This window comes from Bactrocera tryoni, chromosome 1, assembly GCF_016617805.1.
Source record: "Bactrocera tryoni isolate S06 chromosome 1, CSIRO_BtryS06_freeze2, whole genome shotgun sequence".
Classification (NCBI taxonomy): domain Eukaryota; kingdom Metazoa; phylum Arthropoda; class Insecta; order Diptera; family Tephritidae; genus Bactrocera; species Bactrocera tryoni.
The window spans coordinates 14,227,411-14,240,497 of record NC_052499.1 but is presented as its reverse complement, the minus strand read 5'-3'; the positions used below and the strand labels follow the sequence as shown (position 1 = coordinate 14,240,497).

General features: G+C 39.1%; 1 pseudogene; it reads right to left on the bottom strand.

Moving 5' to 3' along the window:
• Window positions 1-11,404: 11,404 nt before the first annotated feature.
• LOC120782776 lies at window positions 11,405-12,066 on the bottom strand (annotated as a pseudogene).
• Window positions 12,067-13,087: the final 1,021 nt, after the last annotated feature.

Below are 13,087 nucleotides of genomic sequence, written 5' to 3'. Positions count from 1 at the left end.
TCATGAATTGAAAGTACCAGAGAAGGGCACATTTGATATTTTTAAGGATCACCCTAATGCTGTGTATAAAAATGTCATCCCCAAACAAACCTTTTTTGCCATCATTGTCTTGACATTAACATGAATAGGTGGTAGTGCGCATTTGCCATTTTTTGGAGGGGAAAGGGCAAGAGAAATCTCAAAATCCTTGGTGATGAAAGCTTTTACTTTTGAGTATTCGGAAAAATAATAATAACAAATAAATTAATAGTACATTAAATTAAAGATTTGGAAATACACTTGAAAGAAATGCTTTTGGGAATGCTTTAAGAAAGGCAGTGGCGTAGCTAGGGGGGTCTTGGGGGCGGCAAAACGATCTTCACTGTTTTTTAATATTCAGAAAAATACTTCAACAAATTGTTTTACAAAATTTATTATAAAAGATGAAGAGTTGTACACTCACAATGTAATAATCTGAACAACAATGGAAAATATTAATTTTTACTCGAATATTCTTCAGACTTTGAATGAAGATATAAGACATTTCTTAAAAATAGTGATAGAACTTAAAGCTGCACTTTTCGAGCTATGTCTAGCGACGTGCCACTCTCACAGTTACCCTATGCTTTGAATGTAACAAATACTTTTATTTCTCCAAATTTGCAACCGAATATTTTATGCGATCGCAACTTGCCAGAATCAAAGCCAGGGAAATACCTTAAGGTGCAAAACGTCAACCAGAGGATTGGAATCCAAGCAATTATATAATATTATATATGTATATAATTCATACACTGACCGACATATTCGAAATAAAGGTTTGTTAGAAAAACGACAACCCCTATATGTAGTATAATGGGGGGTTGGGGGTAGTATCAACCTGATTTTATTTAGTTTTGTCAATACTACAAGTACATTAAATATGCTAGATACCAATAAAATGTTTCCAAAGATTCATTAAGGTACCATCACCAATCATATGGTGTAAAGTCAGCCGGATCTTCGAAAGTCCTGATATTCGTTACATGGGTACTAGGTCCGATTGTATTTATTTTAAGCACAGTGATACACTGTTATGAATAAAACACGCTCTCTTATTGTCATTGGGATAACTCATATATTGGGCGATATATGCGGTACAAAGTCACCTGTAAGTTCGAATTTCTTTATATTAGGTATATGGTGGCTCAAGGAAGTATTGACCCGCTTTAAACCATTTTTGACATACAGACATACTTTTAATAGGAAAGAATTTTCCCTGCACGTCAATTATATATCCCATACCTTGGCCGATATTTTCGGTCAAAAGTCAACTATGGGTATTGGGATTTAAATATTCCGCCCTAGGGCCTTGAACAGTTTTCGTTGGATTTGGACAATTTAATGTCATAATGTGGCATACTCCAGAGGCATTATTCGTCCGAAGTTTTATCAAAGAATTTATATGCAAAGTTTTATTAATTGCTTCTTGATTTGTGTACTGGAAAGTGAAAGAATCCAATGAAATTTAAAATAGTTTTTTATGTGAAGTAGGCGTGGTTGTAGTTCAATTTCGCCCATTTTCGCACTGTGAAAAATGGAAAGAATGCCTGCACTAAATTTAGTCGAAATCGGTCGGACGGATTTCGAGATATGTGATTTCACTTAAAAGTGGCCGGTACCTCGCCCATTGTCTAATTTTTATACCGGCTCTCATAAAGGCTTGTCATACTATCCTGGGTGTGAAATTTTTTGTCTCTGGCATATTTGGTCCTTGATGTATCGTACTTATCGTAGTTTTTAACCGTACCGTTATATGGGGAGAGGACGGTGTGATCTTCCGATTTCATTCATTTTTACGCTGTCGATAAGAGTTCCCATAAGAATTATTTTAAGCGATTTTGATTATTGTGACTTCAGTAGTCTGGGAGATAAACCAAACAGGGAGCGGGGCCACGTCTACTTTTTCAAAATTTTTGGCCCACAGGTTTCCCTTGCTAATACGTTCCGCTGTGCCAGTTACAGTTTTGTACCTTAATTTAGTGCTTAGTTATGGAACTTTATAGGTTTTCGGTCGATAACGATTTGTGGGCGTGGTAGTGGTACGATTACGCCCATCTACGAACTCGAACTGTTAGTATTAGAAACCTGCATAACAAGTTTCATCAAGATATCTCAATTTTTTCACATGTTATAGTTTGCACGAATGGAAAGACAGACAGACAGTCACCTGGATATCAACTCGTCTCGTTTTCCTGATATTTATATATATATATATATATATATATATAACCTTATATGTTTTAGGTGATATGTACAACCGTTAGGTGAACAAAACTATTATACTCTATAGCAACATGTTGCAAGAGTATAAATACATAATTAGTAATATGGTATATTAAAATAAAGCTTATAGTTTTTGATGGGGTTTATTGCCTTGGCTTTTAAATATTTCTACTAGAAAAAAAGTAATATTCAGAGAAATACTGGCCTGCCCGTTAATAAGTAGTCGTTTGGATCTTATGTGAAACGTAAAGTCATGGTCTACTGAAAGCATCGAAAGCTTGCGATGCTTTTCTAAGCTTTAACGATTTGTGATGAATATCCACTGAGATATAGCCGCTGACCGTTAATCAAAAGTCCTTTAGTTCTTATGTGGAACGCGAAATTACCAGCCCTTTCGAGTAATTAAAAGCTTTGGTTGCTTTAGTGAACTTTAAAGAATCGTTATGAATATCCACAGAGATAAGGCACATAACCGTTAATAAGTAGTCGTTTGGACCTTATCGAGAACATGAACAGTCTAGAACAGTCTATTCCAGCAAACGAAAGCTTGAGTTGCTTTGGTGAGCTTTAATAAACTGTGAGGTATGTCCACAGAAATCATTAGTCGATTGTATCTTATGTGGAACATGAAATCACTGGTCTATCGAAACAATCGTAAGCTTAGGTTGCTTTCGTGAGCTTTAATGAACTGTGATGAACGCCCGCAGAAATCAATACTCGTTTGGATCTTCAATACAACGTGAAATCATAGTCTATTCCAGCAATTAAAAGCTACAAAAATCTGTAGTCCCTTGCATCTCATGTGGAAAGTGATATCATATTCTATTTCAGCAATCGAAAGCTTTAGTTGCTTTTGTAGGCTTTTAGGAACCTTGATATATATCTCGTATTTCTTATGACGAACTCACCTTACTTTGGGCAATAAAAATTTAACGCTGAATACTAAAAAAAAAGCTCGAAAACTGAAAGTTAGTTATAACTTTCACTTTCTTTATAGCTTGCCAACTGGTCGTAAAAGAATGAAGAGTAAACTTCTTTAACAACACTTTCTTGCGTCTCTAGGTTATTTCTTCTAAAAAATCTTAAATTCACCCACATTTCCTTTGCCCACTGGTCCCTACTTTCATTCCTTTTACGCGTCATTAAAATGCTTCAGGACATTTTATGTTTTCCGGTTTTGCCGTCGTTTAGATTTCTTGTTTGCTTGTACGTTTGTTTGTTTGTTTGCTTAGTTTGCCTTTTATTTCACGCTTACGCACCCACACACACACAATGTAACAACGCTGCGATTTCTACGCTCTCCGGTGGTTTTATTGTTACTGCAACCTTTTCCGCCCACCGCCCAGCGAGCATACGCCCTCAGCGCGTTGACAGCATATCCAGCTGCTTTATTAATTTTTTCCCTGCTCACGAAGCGCTAAGCGTGGATGCTGCCGACTTTCACTTGCATTACCATTTTAATTTCACACAGTCTCACTTGTGACTCCCGCACCGCACTGGCGCGCACTCAACGTCTCCGCGTATATGTGTGTACGTCGGGAGGAATCGCTTGTTTGTGTTTGTGATGCTTGTGTGTGTGTGGGGTTTATGCTTGCGGATGCTTTCACGCATTTAATGTGAGCAGATTAAGTCATTAGCACGCTTTTCAGACGCTCGCCAACCCGGAACGCTGGCCGCCGTATAGGTCGTGCGATGCTGTCCTCCGGAGCACCAACGGTCAACGTTCATTCTCCGTATACGAGGGTGTATGTGTGTGTGTGTGTAGGGGTCACGCTTCATGCGGATATTTGCAATATTTCGGCAGCTCGGCATGCTGCTGACCAACATCAACTGCAATCTACGGCTGTACGAAAATAGTTCACAAAAACTGACCGATATTGCACGACGACGTGCTGCCGAATACGACACACTTGCATATGTACACACGCGTCTCGATTTTGCATATGAGTACGTGCTCAAGCAGGCGGTGCTTGACAGTGCATGCCTGCTCAGCGAACTTTTGGCTCTTGTGTCTATATCTACTTAAGTTCATAAGCGTAAAGGGTGCTCCAATAGCTGTAGGGTGAACTTTTAAAAATTGCTTTCGATTTCTATTGGCACGCAGCTGGGAGGAATTGGGCAATTTAAGGGTTACGTGGGCTTTGTCGACCTCAAGAATGGCTACTTTCGTCAATTTTTTTATACATAAATTAATGGATTTATTAGAACTTCTGTGCATATCAAGCATAGCAACATTTGAAATGATATTTTGTGATTTAGGCTATTGGTACGAACTCGTAAGTTTGCTAGTACTAAGGAACCCACATACCAAGTTTCATCGAGTAGCTGATAGTGGATGATTCCTTTCCAATCCCACCAAACACTCAGCATAACCTTTCGAGGCGTCAATACTGCCTTTGCGACCATTTGTTGGGCTTTACCACGCTTGGACCATGATTTTTTTCGCACATTATTGTTGTATTTGATTCAGTTTTCGTCTCCTGTTACCATTCACTTCAGAAATGGTTCGATTTCATTTCGTTTCAGCAAAGAATCGCAGATGTTAATTCAGTCAATTAAATTTTTCATAGACAATTCAATACCCAAACAACGAGCTAATTTTTGTAGCCAGCCTTTTTTAAATGGTTCAAAACCGTTTGACGGTGAAGGATCTGATCAATCTTTTCCATAATTTCATCGATTTTTTCAACGATAGGTCGATCAGAGCGAGGTGCATCTTTCACATCGAAATCTCTTCATTATTTTCACTCATTTTTGAACAGCTGTAACTTTTTTTCAACTTTCCCGAATTTAATTTTTGGTTAAATGAACCTTAAAATCTCACCTTTCCAACACTATATTATATATTATGATTAGTAGCACTGGAGATATACGACTGCAACGACATCTATTATTCGAAATGACTTTTTCGACTATCCAATATTACAAGGTGGTTTTGAAACAAAATTGGAAAAAATTTGTAGATCTTAATACTTATTCACTCATCTATTGTTGGGTTATTTTGTCTCTTGGCTTAAGTATCTTGCACTGACTTAACCCTAAGCAGTTGAATGCTGTACTCTATACGAATGACTACATATGTTTATAAAATTTTGAGAATAATTACTAACTACCATATTAAATCTGGTTCCGAGATTTGGGCTAAATCTCCTAAAAGTTTCACCCTTTTTGTTCTTGTCTGCCAACATTTCATGAAATATTCACCATTTCGCCTTCACTGCATGCACCTATCCTCCGGTGCACCCAAATAGCAACCACAACTCCCTGCTGCAATCTGTTTCCACAGCAACATTTAACGCCTTTCCTGGAGGCACGCCTTACACAGCGCTTTAGCTCGTAGGCTCGTTGTGGCGCTTAAGTCGCTTGCAACAAATGGCGTCGATCATAAATCTGCACTCAAAAAGGCTGTCAGCTGAATTTGCATGTCTGAAAACATGTTAATAACACTATGAGCGCACACAGTTATGTAAGCGGAAGTGGAAAATTCGGTGAACTCATGTATACATACGAGTACTTCGTATATTGGAGGCTTAGAATTTGCAATGCGAAATTAAAGCTGAAAAATTTTCGGAAAATTTCAGTGAAATGTGTATCCTGACTGTATGAGCTTTAAATTCACTTCATCGATACCACTGAATGTGCAAAAGCAAGAAAAGAGTGAGACAGATAAATAAATCAAATAAGAAGAGTGAGAACGAGAGACAAGTGAGATAGATAGATGGAGAGAGAGGCAGTGCGAGATCGATTGTAAGATAGAGGGGATAGATAAGTGAGGTTGACAGATAGAGACAGAGAGAGAGACAGATATATAGGTAGCTAGAGGGGAAAGACAAGTGGGGTAGATATATAGAGAGAGAGAGACAGATATATAGGTAGGTAGGGAGAGACAAGCAAGATAGAGAGATAGAGAGGAAGACAGATAGGTAGAGGGAGAGAGAGAAAGACGAGTAAGATGAATATAAGGAGAGATAGATACGCCATTGAAAAAACCTTTACAATTCCAAAATTGTTACGAAATCCCGTGCAAGCCATATAAATGACAAAGAAAGAGTTTCTCTTCAACCTCGTCATGGGCAGCTTTGGAATTCACAGAAAAAAATATTCATGGCCGAATTAGAATTAAAAGCTCGTAAACAGGGCTAGGTCACCAAAAATAAGATATTGACCAAATTTTTGGTGCCGAAACATTCAGAATGTTGGAAAAGGCCTTTGGCGATAATTGTTTGTCGCGAGCAAGTGTTTCTGATTGGTACAAACTATTCAAAGAGGGTCGAGAACGACGTCGAACCACGTCCAGAACGGCCATCAACATCAACTGACGATCAATAAAATAAAGGAATTGGAGCTTGAAAATCGACGATTAACAGTCAGACATTTTATTGGCATTGTTAGAATATCGGAAGGATCAGTGAAAATCAATTTGAAAGATCATTTGGGCCACAGAAAAATTAAAGCACTATTGCTTCCAAAATTGATAAATTCTTTCGAAAAATAACGTTACTTTAAGGTCGGTGAAATAGTGCTTTCCGACTACCAGGAAGTCAATAAACAGATTATTACTGGCGATGAAACTTTGATCGATGTTTAGGACCCGGAAAAGATCAATATCAACCAATATGAAAACGGACGGTCAAATATCGCGGCAAAGGTGAGCCAAAGCAGTAAAAAACCAGGTCAAGGTAGATAAAAAATTAAGGTTTTGTTGAAAGTTTTCTTCGTTTATCGGGGTGGTGCACTTCGAGTTCCTTTTGACCGGCCAAACTGTCAACAAAAACTACTAATTGAGTGTTTTGCGCGAAGCTTTCGTAAAAAGAAGCCAGAATTATGGATGAAAAACTCTTGGTTTTCGCGATGATGGACCGTCGCATACTGCATTGATTCTTCGTGAGTTTTTCGCCAAATTTTCAACCAACACCGTTCCGCAAACACCGTATTCGCTTGGTTTACCTCCTTTTGATTTCTGGCTGTTCAGCAAACTCAAACGACCGCTCCGGGGAAACCGTTTTGAGTCAATTGAAGACATTCAACCTGAATCACTACCCGCATTGAAGGCTATTCCGGAAATTGACTTTAATAACTGTTTCGAGGATTGCTAGAAACGTTGGCACCAGTGTATTGGGGGCAAAAGGGCTTACTTTGAGGTGGGACGACATACATTTTGAAGAATAAATAAAGAACTTTCAAATTATGAACAAAGTCTTACTATTTTTTGCTCACAGTAGTATCTATGTTAATGATCAGCCAGATAAGCTGACTGAATTTACTCATTTCCGCCCCTCAGTTTTTGAGATATCGTCTTGAAATTGTGCACATGTACTTTCTTCGTCAAGAATCTGCTCATTTTTGGGAACCGTCGATATCGCATCACTGCAGCATATAGCTGTCATACAAACTGAACGTTCGGAATCAAGTGCTTGTTAGGAAATTTTTTTAAGTTAAATAGAAATCTTCACGAAATATTATTATTATCTAAGGCACCACTATAATCTCTTAACAAATTCAGATTGGTGATATTTTCTGGAAATTCAACGAAAGTTTATTTAATTTTTTTTTTTCATTTTTTTTTCTGGAAATTCAATGAAAGTTTCTTCAAAGTTTTTTTTTCATATATTTTTTAATCTGCAAATGGCTTAACACTCTGCCAATAATTAGCATAATTCTGAGAAAATCATAAATGTCTGTCTGTGAGTATTTCACTGCTTACACAAAGCTTTTCAGCGAATAATGAATGCGCTTGTATGTATGTATGCCTGTATGTGTGTTAATTACATATCTATGGTACTTAATGACTTCGATTTCAAATTGACTCTGAATTCGAGTATCATTTTGCCAGTGAAATTGGGGCTTTTATTAGCTAATACAACAAGCATGAATAGGCACTCAGAGCAAGTGTGCAGCAGTTGTGATATTTCAGCAAACATTCGTTTTACACGAACTCGATGGTCAATTATATGGATGCAATTGGGTTGGAAGAGCTATATTTGCTGGAAAGTTTTCGCACTTTCATGAATATTTCGGAATGTGCGACTGTGTGCCATCAACATAACGAGTGTTTACATATGCAACGTGGGTTGGGCATACCTGTAGATATGTAATTATGTATGTTTGTTTGTATAAATGCATGTTTGTTTGTATGTATGCATGTTTGTTTGTATGTATGCATGTTTGTTTGTATGTATGTTTTTATGTGTGTGTTTATGGCTACTTTTGGCATTATATGAACTTCAAATGCTAGTTCTGTAGCGTTCAGTAGCAAGTGTACTCACATATGGTTGCCACATTTATGGAAATTTAAGTTAGCACATACAACTTTTTCTCAAACATAAAGCCTTTTCGGCGTAAAGAGCACTTAAGTTTTGATATTAAACATAACACAAAAGAGCTAAGTTCAAATAAGACGCTTGAGCTTGTTAATATCTTCTCAAAAAGTGCTAATAGTGTTAGCAACTATCGTCTTTTTTTGCTCTTTGACATATTTTTCGAATCTGATTGCTTTCGTAAATCATAGAAAAATTCGCCGAATATTATCATTCACAGTGGTAAACGACTTAACGTAGCCATCTCCATACATACTCTATTTCGTTTTTGTACAGTTTTTCAAAGTCGTGTCTGAGTAATTAAACTTCGTGAATATCCAAAACCACTATTTCAGAAAAAATCTAGCTTATTATTTAGGAACTACATAGAGCAAAAGACTTAATACATATTAGCTTTCGGATTTCAGCGGAACAAGCTTAGTAGTTAGATTAGATTATGTGGTCGATTCTAACAGAGACAACATAGAACGTTGTGTTGCTCAAAACTCGTATATAATGGTTCATAAGAACCTTACAAATTGACAAGACGCTTTGACCCTATAAATAAATAAATTTCTTGAGACGGCTAATGTCAGTTTCTACTATGTTTCCTGGTTCGTCGAAGATAAGACCTTCAAGATGCTTCAACCTCGAGCCTTGCAAAGGCTGGATAAAAGAGGAGAAAATGCCTGGTCGTTTACACCTCACCTTCCTCTATACGATTTTGGCAACTTGTGTTCGTCAGGAGTTTTGGACTTCCTGCATGAATGTCTATTAGGCAATGTCCCGTAAGAACCATTAGGATTGCGGCAAGATGAACAAAGCACTAAAAGCTCAGAAGATTTCCTGCGAGCTCCTTTAAGCCAAAAGTATTGTGCAGTCGCTGGTCGACGACAAGCTCTTGCAAAGCGCATGAAAAGTTCATTGGTCCAGCGCTGGAACGCAAGATGCCAATGAAGATCCAACTCGGTCCCATTTCAATGTGAGCGGGGCATGAATGTCTCCTCTGGCTGGTTCGTTGACAATAAATTCGCCAACGATTCCACTATGACCACACACTGAAAAAAGTCTGATGATGAAGTAGCTTGGCTATTTCCAGTGGGAACAGACACTCCTTCACTAACTTTGAGTGCACACTTAAGGAGCTCAGTGCCAATATTGCCACTATGCTGTCGGGATGAATGCTATCTCCTTGAAAGATGATGCACTTCGTAGCGGTATTTCTACCGCAACCTTAATAGCAGCCACTTCTGCCTGAAAAACCGATAGCCTAAAACTAAAACTGGCTAAGAGCGACAGAAAACTTGCCCTCAAACCTTCCCCTCTAGCTTCGACATGTCCCTGAAAAAACTACCAACGCCTCTTCAGCAGCGACTCCTTTCCATCCACATATCCCTCTTCGGTTTGTGAGCCAAGAAAAAGCAGCCACAAGTAACCACGCAGACGCAGTGATCAAAGGATCAAGAATGCAATTAAAAGAGAAGTGAATTTCGGTGTCTCCTTGTTCGGATCCCTTCATATGTCCAGCCTCTCTGAGTCTTAACGCGCACTTCGCAGCAATGCAGCTACCGGCAATGTCATAGCACCTATGAACAAATTGGCATTGAGTACTATTGTTGGTGTTTCCCCGCAGTATACACACATTTCATCTTCTTAGCAAGTGCAGCCTTTACGAGCGCCTTCCATCATCCGACTCATCAGATGTTGTCATCGTCCATACCTCTGCGTCATGTAGCATGACCAGGATGATGAGTGACTTGTAAAGTATGATTTTGTTCGTCAAGAGAGCACTTTACTTCTCAATTGCCTACTCAGTCCCAACTAGCACTAGTTGCCAAGAGTTATTCTACGTTGGATTGCGGGTCTGAGACGTTGTTGGTGTTAATACTGACTGTCAACAGTGACGTGGGATCCAAGTCGCGAGTGCGACGACTGTTTGTTTAATGACAGGAGATATTTCGTCTTGTCAGTAACGGCCAAATTTGATTCGCTTCCTTGTCCCACCTGAAAAAAGCCGAACTGACGGCGCGGTTTTTATGTTCAATTATATTGTTGTCATCGGCGTACGCCAACAGTTGTACACTCTCGTAGAAGATTGTAGCTTCTATATCCTACTTCACATTAAAATCGAATAACAAATCTAGGCCACTTCAATACGGTTAGCTATACATATGTATATATGTATTTATATGCCTGCGTATGTACGAGCATTTATGCGCGTGAGAATTCAGCATATCAGCAGCAGCTATGGCTTCATCACTTGCCAATGTCTAACACCGTCTCTGACGCCTATTATCATTGGAATTCAATCGCTGCAGCCTAATTGCTCTTGCAATATCACCAAAGTGTTTGTTTACGCTGAGCTCCGTTGGGACTCAATCACCTGCAGTTTCAGTGAGACATTGGAAACAACAACAATTACGATATCCATTACCAGGATAATAATGTACAAACACAGAACCGGGCTTAGTTGCATATCTGTATTTAAGTATTAAGTCTATCGGTATTTACTACAAATGTATTAGGGACATAGATTAACGCAAGAGCATTATTAGTAACAGTCAACGCTTAGCACCAAATTAGCGAAAGTGTTAGCAGCAATAACTAACAGCACGTTCATTTATATGATTTTCTTATTGTCGAGTAGTATTACCCTCTGTTGATAGTTGGAAAGTGAGAAAGTTGGTTGATCTGGAGGATGTAACTTTGGCCTCAATCTTCATTTACTTATTTTGCCACATGTAACAGCTACCAGTCACTATGGAATATTGCTGCGATCCACGACCTCTAGTTTCGCGTTTTTCCATTGTTACGCAAGCGTTCTAAAGCTACCGCTAAGCCATCTTGCTCTATCAAATGACCCATCATGCCGCGCTTGGTTCAATATCCATCCTCGAGAAGAGGCTTTCCAATAGCTTAATATGCACTATTTTCTACCGCTTCTGTGACATCGGTCCCAGCGGGTTATTGCGTTTTTTGAGCATCATGAACAAATGTCGTTTTTCAATTATCGTCCGCGTGCTTAACGTCCAGCTCCTTGACTACGTCCCTGCACTTCCGCTTTTTCAAAAACCTTTTCGGTTTGTCGTCCACGTGCTCAACGTCCAGCTCCTTGACTACGTCCCTGCACTTCCGATTTTTCAAAAACCTTTTCGGTTTGTCGTCCACGTGCTCAACGTCCAGCTCCTCGACTACGTCCCTGCACTTCCGCTTTTTCAAAGTCGCCTTCGGTTCGGTCTCTATCGATCATTGCCTTTTTTCGGCGTTTGTGATTCGGCAAACGCTGGATCCGAGGCATTGCATCAGTTACGACTGGGAAGTGTGCCCATCCGTTTTTCAATTCCTCTCAGGCCCATGACAACCGGTTCATCTCTTCTTCCTGCAGGCTGGACTTGCTCTCGAGTCGGCTAAATATCCCAACCGCCGCCTTGTACTGCACGTTTGCTTTCAACCTATCCTTGCTTGGTTTCAACTGGGGCTCTCTCTTGTTGTCAGAGTTGGAATCCTCGGTCACCAAATCAGGACAGCGAAGAATTTACTGTATACTCACAGCGCTTCATTGGTTCGAGTGCTCATGGGCTGTGGCACCTATGTGCTGTAGAGCTGGCTTGGTAGTAGTACTACAACCACCGCAACCTGCTCCCATCGCAGTGGAGGTGTGGTCGCTGGCTACACAACTTTAAGGAATACCGGCCCCAGTCTTTCCACTAACGACTTCCGTTTTGAGTTTTGCGATTCGGGGATCCGTAGCTAACTCACTGGCAATGACCGCTGTATTTACCCGTACAACTGCTTCTGAGGTTGCATATAAAGCAGTCCACCATTAGGGAATGATTGGGGAAATATGTATATCAGCTGTTGCTAGTTGCCGCCTGCCTGCAGTGTCTTGACTCAGTTAGACCACGGCTTGAAATCGTAACAGTTCATTGTAAGCTGTTGACACGTATTGCCTAGTCGACACCCGCGCGGAGGATACAGCTAAGAGGAATTTTTGCCGATCAAGTTTTGGGGGTTAACTTAAGTAAAGATAAATGTTTAGCGGAGTCAAACTGAAAGTTAATTAAAGTTAACGAGTGATCAACCTTCGGTCAAGCGAAGTCAAACTGGTGGTCTACAATCATTGAATCTTCAGATATCCCATAAGTCCAGCCGCACTTACCTTCTCATACAAACTTTATACTACTCTATGAAGAGAACCAAGTTTTTTTGCTTCTTAACTCATTCTACAAAACAACTTTCCACCTGCGACTGTTGTCGTTCACATAATAATCACTCGCATTCCACACAAACAAATTTAACGGTACATAAAGAGTCATAAAAGTCTAGTTTGAAAACTATTTCTTGTTTAATCTCATGCAGGGATTGCATTAATGAAGCATAATAGAAGCAATAAGGAGCCTTAAATAACTGACAATAATAACATTTTAATTATTATTTCTTAATTACTTATTATATTTCTTTAAAATGGATTCATATTTCAAAAGATAAATTACCAAAGCACAAAAATACATGACTATTTGCCAGTCTAACTCGTATTTCGTATAAAT